General features: G+C 41.2%; 1 pseudogene; it reads right to left on the minus strand.

Moving 5' to 3' along the window:
- The window catches only part of LOC117185944, a 162,826-nt pseudogene that overhangs the window by 110,072 nt on the left and 40,654 nt on the right, over positions 1-12,100 (minus strand).

A 12,100-nucleotide genomic window follows, 5' to 3' on the forward strand; every position in this document is an offset into this window, starting at 1 on the left:
TCAAAAACCGAGTCCAAACGTCACAGTTACTATTTGGAGGTCAAAGCTGCATACCTCGCACTCAAGAAGTTTCGTCACTACCTGTTGGGGATCAAATTTGATCTTGCCACTGACTGTGCGGCGTTTAAGCAGACAACAACGAAAGTAGATATACCCAGAGAAGTTTCCCAGTGGATTCTGTATATGGAGGACTTTACATTCAAAGCAGTACACCGCCCAGGTGTAGTGGCCAGTTGTGACTCTAAAACTCCAGAGAACAGCTTGGGAAGTACGGCCCTCGCGTTTAACATTAACTCTGCTCTTTACAAAAACAAGATAAGAGATCAATTACAAGAGAGCAGTAGTTAAAGCTTCCATTGAAGAGCTTAATGTCTAATTTAGAGAAGCAGCGTGGATCTGTGGGAGTTATGTTTTAAAGCTTTACTAGAAATCATACGATTACTCCGTTAGTCGTGGAAGCTATGTGTAAGCTTTGCTTAGCATCGTACGATTACTCCGTTATCTAGGGAAGCAAGGTGTAAGCTTTGTCTAAAATCGTACGATTACCCCGTTGGTTGTGGAAGGTAAAGTTCCGATCGTAAGGGCTAATGCAAGTAATAGAACTTCTGGCTAGATCATTGCTATAGTGAAGCTGTGCGAATTCGGATGTGTCTTTTTATACAAATATATAGATCCAAGTGAATTTGAAAACGTTGTGCAATCAAACACGTGCCAAGTAAATTGAAGTTCCGGTGGACTACATTATTCCTTTTGGATTAAGAAAAAATAAAAGGTATTTGGACCTTACAATAGTGACACAGCTTTAACAGTCTCGTATCATAGGGCTGGAAATCTTACTACGTTCGACACTGGGAAAGAAAAACCAATTGACCCCCCCTCCAAGAACGAGGTCGTCAAAGTCCATCGATTTCTTAGTAGATCTGGGAAAGACCTCGGATTTCCCAGGAACCAGCATCTACATAAACCAACGATAACTACAACCAAATAAACCAGAAAGAGCCGTCCGAAGATATACTAGAGTGAAACCCGAAGTTATGTGGAGGCATACTTGAGCTGAAGTACATTTTGGAGTAAGACGAGAAGAATAGTTTTCTTGCGAATTCGGAGAAACTAATATGCCGCACTCGTCACCCTTCTCGCTTATGAATTAAGCGCGCGGCTAAGGCTTTCGCATGTAGTTCTTCGCAATGTGTGGAGTGGTTCTCAAACTGTGAAAATAAAACATTATTCTGCGGCGATCCACACTGCCGTTTAATAGTCGTCGTGTGAAAATGTACCAAAGTATTAGTTTTGAGTCTCGTCATGAGATTTTCCATTTATTAAAGATTAGGCTACGCACTAACTATTTTTGTATTGTCTAGATTTAAAAAGAAAAAAAAAAAAAACCAATAATGTATATAATTACCCATAATTAGATATTAGCGCAAATGAAAACCACATTTTTTTTAAGATCCGCCGTTGAGTGGCAAATCGTCGTCACACGGGTATGGAAATGGAAAGAAAATCGGTGTTTCATCCGAATTAGAGGTGAAGACCTGTATATTCATAATTTTTCTCCCTTCCTCAGAATATGTTCCTACGTCGCCCCTTGAGCTCAACGGACACGCCGGATAATTCGTATAAAGTATGAGTGAGTTACGAAACTTCCTTAAACGGAATTCTCGAGTATTTTCGAAATATATATCTGTCTTATAAAACTTCTATTCCGGTATATAAAACAACCATATCCGTGCCATAATTTATAGCGGATCGGCTACTAATTTTTCTTTCACGTTTGCCTTCTAGTTATATAATTATCATATTTTTCTCTTCTTTCCAATTTAATTTCTTTTACGCCATATTCTCTACACATAAGTCCTATATACATATATACATATAACTAGGTATAACTATTTCCTCCTTCTTTATTTAATTACTTTATGCTAAGTTTATACTTATCTGGAAAACCATGAAGTCCAAACCCTTAAATTTTGAATTATTAAATAATAATTAGTAGATAATAATGGAACATTAAACCTTTCGTGTTTGTCCTGAGTAGAGCCTGAGGAAGTCCGATGATCAAATAGAGATGCGCTCGATTAGGGTTATGCTGTCGATCAAACGGCATACATCAAGGTAGGGAGGGTAGAGAAGGGGTCAAAGTCATCTGAGTTCCCCAAGAGCGACGGAATATAGCCTGACTATTTGTCGGTAGTCGGTTAAACAGTTAGTTAAAATTCACATTCTTTTCTTTTTGATTTCTTTTGTAGAGTTCCTTTTGAACATTAAATCAAGTGTACCTAAAACATCTTTGCGAATGTGTTCGTATAGCAGATAGGAGAGTAGGAAAGATCCCACGACATTCCGGCGAGCTAGTTAGAGCATAGCTAGAGGTACACGTTCCGAAATCCTGCTATACTATTGGTGTCTGACCGTCAAAAAAAGTATGTACAACCTACATCCGTACATACAATCTCACACCTCTACGAATATGAATTTCTGGCATATTACATAGATTGGCGCCCAACGTGGGGCCAGAGTACGAGTTACTACTGGTTAAAACCCCCAAAAACTTTGCTCGTTGCAATTTTAAATTCCACATTAAAATTAATACTTCCCGTCCAACTACTGTAACGGAGGATATTGATGGAATTTTGGGTTTAAGATTCTGAGTTTCGGAATACCTAACCAAATAGAATCCGCCAGGTAGCAAGGGATGGAAACTGTTTTTTTTTTGTTACCAGAATTAATTTGCGAATATACGACAGCTATTCACAAAGGCGGATAGGTCGGCCAAATTATAATAGGATAACCCCAAAAGAGTTTATGAGGGAAGAGTATCGATGGCTTTCGGAAGTCTAATTTTCTAGATATAGATTTGGAAATTAGCCATTGCCAAGGTTACTGACCACATAAACATACCATAGACCAAATTAGATTTCATTGAGGTTATATTCCGGCGACAAGAGAAAGCGTATATCGGACGGAGTCAAGCTCGAAAAGGACAAATATTGGGTATTTAGGAAAATTTGGTAGAATTTATTGAAGCTTTGGTCCTATAATTAGGGATTTCCACATTTAGTGATCAGAACTCGTATTACTGGGTTACCTTAACATGTCACCAGTACAATGTACCCCAGGGGGCAAGGCGTCGGGTGACGTGGACGCCCAGATCTGTGGTATATGTCAAGAAGCCATAAGAAGAAGTCAACTAATATGTACTGCATCTTGTGGGCACAGGTATCATGATACTTGCATGAAAGAATTCGTGAAAAATAACCGAAATTGCCCCGTATGTAGGGCGGAGTTGAATCCGGAGGAACTTTCGTTTGATGAGAATACTCTAGCAGCCGAATTACCACCCGACATGGGTTCGGGTATAGTGCCGTTAGAAGGGGGATCCAACCCGGAGTCAAACGCTTCAGAGAGAGGACTTCAAAAGTCAAGAGGGGCTAGGCCTAAACAGGGACGGGGAACTACATCGCGCAGAGGGATGCATACTAGGTTGCAGTCTCAACAATTTCGGGATAATTCTTTGGGCAGTATCAGCCATAGGTCGGGCGAAGGAGATATGTCGGAAAGAACCCTTGAGGTTATACAAGCCCTGATAAAAGGTGAGCAGAAAGAAATGATGGTGGAGCTAAGTTCATTCGTTAAGAATTTGATCGAAGAAAATCTACGCGGACAATTAGGTAGGATGACTATAGCTTCAGATAGCACGCCTGTGCAAGCGACAAGGCAAAATCACGAGCCTAATATAACAGGAAACTCGTTGTCTTCAGAAAATGAAAGGGAAAGGGGATTACCACATCCAAATGTCTCTAACAGGGCAATAGCTCCTGGGAAGGCCGCTAATATCTTAGCCAGTTGGCGACTAAAGTTTGACGGATCCAAAGACGCTATGCACGTCGACGAATTCCTGTACAGGGTTCGTTCACTTACATCCTCCACTTTAAATAACGATTACGAATTACTCTGTGACAATATGCATCTGCTTTTCTCGTCTAAAGCCAGCGATTGGTTTTGGAACTTCCATAGAAAGAACCCACAGTTTTCTTGGCAAACTTTTTCTGCCTCATTTAGACAACGATTCGATAATGCTAAAGATGATTTCGACTTGTGGGAGTTGATTAGAAAACGCCGTCAGAGAGAGGGTGAATCGTTTGACGATTACCAGACGGCCGTCGAAGAATTAGTGTCCAGGCTCTCACACGAGGTTAGGGAAAATAAGTTAGTAGACATTTTAAAACGTAACGCAAAAACGGCCCTCAGATATGAACTCTTGCATCTCAAAATCAGCGATCGAACTGGCCTGAGAGAAGAAGTTCGCAAGCATGAAAACTTCTGTAAAGACAACCATAACCCTTTTCCACGAGGTAAATTCAGCAAACCGAATGTAGCAGAAATACTTACGGACAATGAAGATATGGAGGAAGAAGACGTTTCGCAGATTTATCGTAAGATACTGGTATGCTGGAACTGCGACCAGGAAGGGCATCGTTTTGAAGATTGTTTAGGAGAAAGGCGAATTTTCTGCTATGGGTGTGGTGCTAAGGATATTTATAAACCTCGATGCGTCAAATGTAACCCATCGAAAAACTTGAAACGGGATGTACCGACCGGAGCCCAGTCAGTACATCCGACCAAGAACAGCAACTAAACGACAGTAAACCAACTACCTTAAGAGGGCTTTCCGAAGGGGTAGTTGACGTAAAACCGGATATGATACTACACCAAATTTATACAGGTATAGATGTAGCGACTCAAACGATGGAGAGCAAAGAGTTAGATTCAGAAAATGTGAATACGTGGTTTAAATTGTTAGTTAAGCCCAAACGATCAACGGTCCGGAGACGAGCGTTCTGGAAAAAGGTCCAATCTGTTCGAGAACGTTTAGTCTCAGCAGTTATTCTGAGTTCAGATAACCGATTGTACACGGAGGTAATGATCGAAGGGCAAACTTATAAGGCTTTGCTGGATTCAGGAGCAACCATTAGTTGTTTGGGTGGGAGAGCAGCAACCTTTTTAGCACATCACCCACAGTCTCAGAAGTGTTTGGGAACCATACGCACTGCCAGCAACGAAGCTTGTACCGTAGTGTCCAAATTGGTGGTCCCGATTGAATTCCGTAAAATAGTTAAGGAAGTAGAGTGCTTTATCATACCAGATTTAAAGCAAGATGTTTATTTAGGAGTTGACTTTTGGAAAGATTTCGGTCGTCTATCCCAATTATTGACCCGAGAAGGAACTGTGAGCTGTTTGGAGAATAGAGACGACACGATTATGAAGGAAACGCCTAAAATGCATTCCCTAAATGAAGAACAAAGGAACCAATTAGAGGCGGTAATAAGAACCTTCCCGTCATATGAATGCGACGGACTAGGTCGTACACACCTAATACAACATTCTATGGTAATCAATGCCGAAGTACCCGTCAAACAACGACATTGGCCCATTTCCCCCGCGAAAGAGAAAGTGATGGTCGAAGAAGTAGAGAAGATGATTAAGCTGGGCGTGATAGAACCTTCAAATAGTCCATGGAGTAGCAATTGCGTCCTCGTAAAGAAAGGGAACAAGAATAGGTTATGCCTTGATTCTCGAGAGATCAACAAATATACCCGAAAAGATGCATACCCCCTTCCCCATATAGATGGGATACTCAGTCGATTGCCACCTGCCAAATACATAACGGGACTCGATATGAAGCCTGCTTATTGGAAAATTTCCCTAGAGGAGTCTTCACGCCAATACACCGCGTTTACCATACCTAACCGACCGCTGTATCAATACAAAGTTATGCCTTTTGGTCTAACCAATGCCTCACAAACCCTCTGTCGTTTAATGGATAAGGTAATACCTGCTAACTTGCGTACGAGAGTGTTTGTTTACCTCGATGACTTACTAATTTTATCAGACGATTTCGAATCCCATTTAATGTTACTGAGAGAAGTTGCAGTACACTTACGAAAGGCTAATCTTACGATAAACATTGCCAAGTCGCACTTTTGCATGCGTGAGATTAAGTATCTGGGGTTCATCATTGGATACGGACAGGTAAAGACGGATCCGAGTAAAATTGAAGCTATTAAAGAATTCCCCGTTCCCAAGACGGTAAAACAATTGCGACGATTCCTTGGTCTTGCTGGGTGGTACCGTCGTTTCGTCGACAATTATGCAACGGTAAGTTGCGCCCTCACAGAACTATTAAAGAAACCGAAAGCGTATGCGTGGAACCCTTTGGCCAATCAGGCATTTGAAAAACTTAAACAGTGCTTGACGTCAGCTCCCATTTTGTCTACTCCTGATTTCTCAAAACCCTTTTTGCTGTTATGTGATGCTAGTACTGTAGGAATTGGTTGTGTGTTAGCTCAGAAAAACGAAGAAGGAGAAGAATTACCCGTAGCATTCATGTCCGAGAAGCTATCTAAAGCTCAGAAAAAACTACTCAGTCACGGAATTAGAATGTTTAGCGGTGATAAAGGGAATTAAAAAGTTTCGTGCTTATGTAGAAGGTCAGGCATTCGAGGTGATAACCGATCATGACTCATTACAATGGCTTATGCGTCAGAAGGAGTTGTCTGGTAGATTAGCTCGATGGGCCATAAAACTACAGGGATTCTCTTTTGAGATAACGCACCGGAAGGGCTCACTAAACGTGGTAGCGGATGCCCTATCGCGTAAAGAGGAAATTACTGTTTCCGAAATGGAAGAGCAGGGTCCGATAGTTAATCTATCTGCCGCAGAATTTAAATCACCAGAATATATGACCTTAATTGATAATATTCGCGCTAAGCAAGGCAAATTACCAGACTTGAAGATTCTCAATGATTTTGTCTACAAAAGAACCGAACTTGATCAGGGAAATAATGGTGTAGATAATCTATCTTGGAAATTATGGATTCCTAGGGAACTCACCCAAGGTGTGTAAGCAAATACGTGAGTTTGTAACTCATTGTGAACTGTGTCGTCACACCAAACACCCGAACACCGTGTTGAAACCACCCATGGGAAAACCAATGGGGTCTCATCGTCCGTTTCAAAAGCTTTATATGGATTTGCTGGGTCCATATCCCCGATCCAAGAAAGGGCATATTGGTTTACTTATTATCGTAGATCACTTCACAAAATTTCATTTCCTATGCCCCCTTAGGGTGTTTACTTCCAATCGGGTGTGCGATTACCTCGAAAATTATTTGTTCTGTACATTTGGAGTCCCTGAGGTGATATTAACAGATAACGGATCTCAATTCGTTTCTGGAGCCTTTCAGGCTTTTCTAACCCGCTTTGGGATACAACATATTCGTACGGCGATATATTCACCACAGGCGAATGCCAGTGAGAGACTCAATAGATCGGTGTTAGCAGCTATAAGAGCTTACATAAGCCAGGATCATTCCACTTGGGATACCAAATTACCGGAAATCAGTGCTGCTCTCAGATCCAACATTCACCAAAGCACCGGGTATACGCGCCTATTTCCTAACCTTTGGACAAAATATGATTCTGAATGGCAAAGACTATGAGTTGCTTCGCCGCTTAAGACTCCTATCGGAGGATAGCCGCATTAGTTATCCGGAAGCACTACAAATTATTCGCGAATCGGCAAAGAAAAAGGTGAAAGAGTCACATGAACAAAATGCTAGGCGATATAATCTACGCTGTCGGAAAGTAGAGTTTAAGGTTGGAGAGCCAGTACTTGCCCGCAATTTCTGCCAAAGCAATGCTATTAAAAAGTTCAATGCAAAGTTAGCGCCGGTTTTTATTTCAGCCGTGGTATCTAGACGAGTTGGCTCATCCTATTATCAACTGAAGAACGAACAGGGAAAAAACTTAGGAATATTTCACCTCAAAGACATACAAGTGAAACACTAGGCAGCTGTCCTTTTTCCGTTTAGGCTTCGCCAGTTAAAACTAGCGCTTCCTCAACTGTGGTGTAGTGGCCAGTTGTGACTCTAAAACTACAAAGAACAGCTTGGGAAGTACGGCCCTCGCGTTTAACATTAACTCTGCTCTTTACAAAAACAAGATAAGAGATCAATTACAAGAGAGCAGTAGTTAAAGCTTTCATTGAAGAGCTTAATGTCTAATTTAGAGAAGCAGCGTGGATCTGTGGGAGTTATGTTTTAAAGCTTTACTAGAAATCATACGATTACTCCGTTAGTCGTGGAAGCTATGTGTAAGCTTTGCTTAGCATCGTACGATTACTCCGTTATCTAGGTAAGCAAGGTGTAAGCTTTGTCTAAAATCGTACGATTACCCCGTTGGTTGTGGAAGGTAAAGTTCCGATCGTAAGGGCTAATGCAAGTAATAGAACTTCTGGCTAGATCATTGATATAGTGAAGCTGTGCGAATTCGGATGTGTCTTTTTATACAAATATATAGATCCAAGTGAATTTGAAAACGTTGTGCAATCAAACACGTGCCAAGTAAATTGAAGTTCTGGTGGACTACATTATTCCTTTTGGATTAAGAAAAAATAAAAGGTATTTGGACCTTACAATAGTGACACAGCTTTAACAGTCTCGTATCATAGGGCTGGAAATCTTACTACGTTCGACACTGGGAAAGAAAAACCAATTGACCCCCCCTCCAAGAACGAGGTCGTCAAAGTCCATCGATTTCTTAGTAGTCTGGGAAAGACCTCGGATTTCCCAGGAACCAGCATCTACATAAACCAACGATAACTACAACCAAATAAACCAGAAAGAGCCGTCCGAAGATATACTAGAGTGAAACCCGAAGTTATGTGGAGGCATACTTGAGCTGAAGTACATTTTGGAGTAAGACGAGAAGAATAGTTTTCTTGCGAATTCGGAGAAACTAATATGCCGCACTCGTCACCCTTCTCGCTTATGAATTAAGCGCGCGGCTAAGGCTTTCGCATGTAGTTCTTCGCAATGTGTGGAGTGGTTCTCAAACTGTGAAAATAAAACATTATTCTGCGGCGATCCACACTGCCGTTTAATAGTTGTCGTGTGAAAATGTACCAAAGTATTAGTTTTGAGTCTCGTCATGAGATTTTCCATTTATTAAAGATTAGGCTACGCACTAACTATTTTTGTATTGTCTAGATTTAAAAAAAAAAAAAAAAAAAAACCAATAATGTATATAATTACCCATAATTAGAAATTAGCGCAAATGAAAACCACATTTTTTTTAAGATCCGCCGTTGAGTGGCAAATCGTCGTCGTACGGGTATGGAAATGGAAAGAAAATCGGTGTTTCATCCGAATTAGAGGTGAAGACCCGTATATTCATAATTTTTCTCCCTTCCTCAGAATATGTTCCTACGTCGCCCCTTGAGCTCAACGGACACGCCGGATAATTCGTATAAAGTATGAGTGAGTTACGAAACTTCCTTAAACGGAATTCTCGAGTATTTTCGAAATATATATCTGTCTTATAAAACTTCTATTACGGTATATAAAACAACCATATCCGTGCCATAATTTAAAGCGGATCGGCTACTAATTTTTCTTTCACGTTTGCCTTCTAGTTATATAATTATCATATTTTTCTCTTCTTTCCAATTTAATTTCTTTTACGCCATATTCTCTACACATAAGTCCTATATACATATATACATATAACTAGGTATAACTATTTCCTCCTTCTTTATTTAATTACTTTATGCTAAGTTTATACTTATCTGGAAAACCATGAAGTCCAAACCCTTAAATTTTGAATTATTAAATAATAATTAGTAGATGGAATGTAATGGAACATTAAACCTTTCGTGTTTGTCCTGAGTAGAGCCTGAGGAAGTCCGATGATCAAATAGAGATGCGCTCGATTAGGGTTATGCTGTCGATTAAACGGCATACAAAGGTAGGGAGGGTAGAGAAGGGGTCAAAGTCATCTGAGTTCCCCAAGAGCGACGGAATATAGCCTGACTATTTGTCGGTAGTCGGTTAAACAGTTAGTTAAAATTCACATTCTTTTCTTTTTGATTTCTTTTGTAGAGTTCCTTTTGAACATTAAATCAAGTGTACCTAAAACATCTTTGCGAATGTGTTCGTATAGCAGATAGGAGAGTAGGAAAGATCCCACGACATTCCGGCGAGCTAGTTAGAGCATAGCTAGAGGTACACGTTCCGAAATCCTGCTATACTATTGGTGTCTGACCGTCAAAAAAAGTATGTACAACCTACATCCGTACATACAATCTCACACCTCTACGAATATGAATTTCTGGCACATTACACAGGGGACAGAATGTGACACGTGGACTGTCTCAGTCGTTTTCCGCAGACATGCATGTTCGTGACGACGGAGCTAACAGCTCGGATAAAGAAAGCACAGCAGGATGACGATTTCATCAAAGCCACAGTTGAGATCCTGAAGCAGCACCCATATCAAGACTACAAGCTTAAAGGAGGCCTTCTCTTCAAATCTGTAAATGGCAATGACGTTTTGGTGGTTCCAAGGCTGATGGAAAGGGAAATCATTCAAGGATCGCATGAAGTTGGTCATTTCTCCACAGCGAAGACAATGCACTCAGTTCAGCAGCAATACTGGATTCCGCACCTTGAACGGAAAGTAAATAAGTTGATTACTAATTGTATCAGTTGTATAATTTTCAGCAAAAAGTTGGGCAAACAAGAAGGCTATCTTCATTGCATTGACAAGGGTGACACACCACTATACACGCTGCACGTTGATCATTTGGGACCAATGGATGCGACAGCCAAGCAATACAAGTACATTTTTGCTGTGGTAGATGCATTCTCCAAGTTTGTGTGGCTGTTCCCAACTAAGTCAACAGGTCACGAAGAAGTTGTGAAGAGGCTGAGAGATTGGTCATTTGTGTTTGGTTTTCCCAAGAGCATAGTCAGCGACAGAGGAGCAGCGTTTACATCCAACGCATTCAGCGAGTTTCTCAACGAGAGCAAAGTCGAACATGTGTGTACAACGACAGGTGTGGCGAGAGGCAACGGTCAGATTGAGCGGGTGAACCGTTCAATTTTGGGTATCATCGCAAAGCTCTCAGCTCAGGAGTCAACGAAGTGGTACAAGCATGTACCACAGGTCCAGATGGCGATTAATTCGCATGTGCATTCTACGTTGAAGTCGTCGCCATTCGAGGTCATGTTTGGGACAAAGATGCACAGACAAGCTGAAAGTCGACTATTGGAGGTGCTCAACGAGGAGTTGGTTACGCAGTTTAATAACGAGCGCCAAGAACTGCGTGACCAAGCGAAACAAAACATTCAGAAGGCGCAAGAGGTGTACAAGCGCTATTATGATAAAAAACGACGACCTGAGCACGGCTACAGACTAGGAGACATGGTCGCGATCAAGAGGACGCAGTTCGTCGCAGGACGCAAGTTGGCCAGCGAGTATCTAGGCCCATATGAAGTCACCAAGGTAAAGCGGAACGGTCGCTACGACGTCAGAAAGGTTGCTCAAGTCGAGGGGCCAAATATCACAGCAACGAGCAGTGACAATATGAAGCTATGGCGTTTTGTCTCAGAGAACGATGATATATTGTCATCTGGGACAGATGAAGATGAGCAGGAGGGCCGAATGTAAAGGACAGTGTATCAAGCAGTTAGCACTATCCCATCTAAATTAACATTTGAACTTAAGATACCATCGATAAGACCTAACCGATATAACCAGACTTAACCGATGTTTAAAAGACCTAACCGATAAGGGGTTATCGATACGGGAGTCGGTTGTTGGAAGTAGAAGCAGAAAGTTGAACAAAAAGTCGGAAGAACAGACTAATTAATTGCACATCTAAAATCATACACTTTGTACTCTTTTTCGAAAAACACTATTAATAAACGATACATTATTATTAATCTTACATATATACATATGTATGTATATTCTAGTCTTTTTTTGGGGGGGAATTCGCTTACCTTCTGCACGAGGAGGGGCTGGGCAAAGTTCACGCCGCCCTGCAGCCGGAATCCCCAGGGCTGGGCATCGAAACGTGACAGCTTCACTTGCAGCAGTTGTGGTTGAGCCATTTTCTATTTGCGCAGACTGTAAGACAGAGAAGAGGAGAACAAAAAGCGTAAATAATAATAATATACTGGATGTCACGTACGTCGACTAATTAATGAAATCAGAAACCCACACACACGAAAAAATACTAATATGGAGGTATGGA

The sequence above is a fragment of the Drosophila miranda genome (genome assembly GCF_003369915.1).
Source record: "Drosophila miranda strain MSH22 chromosome Y unlocalized genomic scaffold, D.miranda_PacBio2.1 Contig_Y2_pilon, whole genome shotgun sequence".
Classification (NCBI taxonomy): domain Eukaryota; kingdom Metazoa; phylum Arthropoda; class Insecta; order Diptera; family Drosophilidae; genus Drosophila; species Drosophila miranda.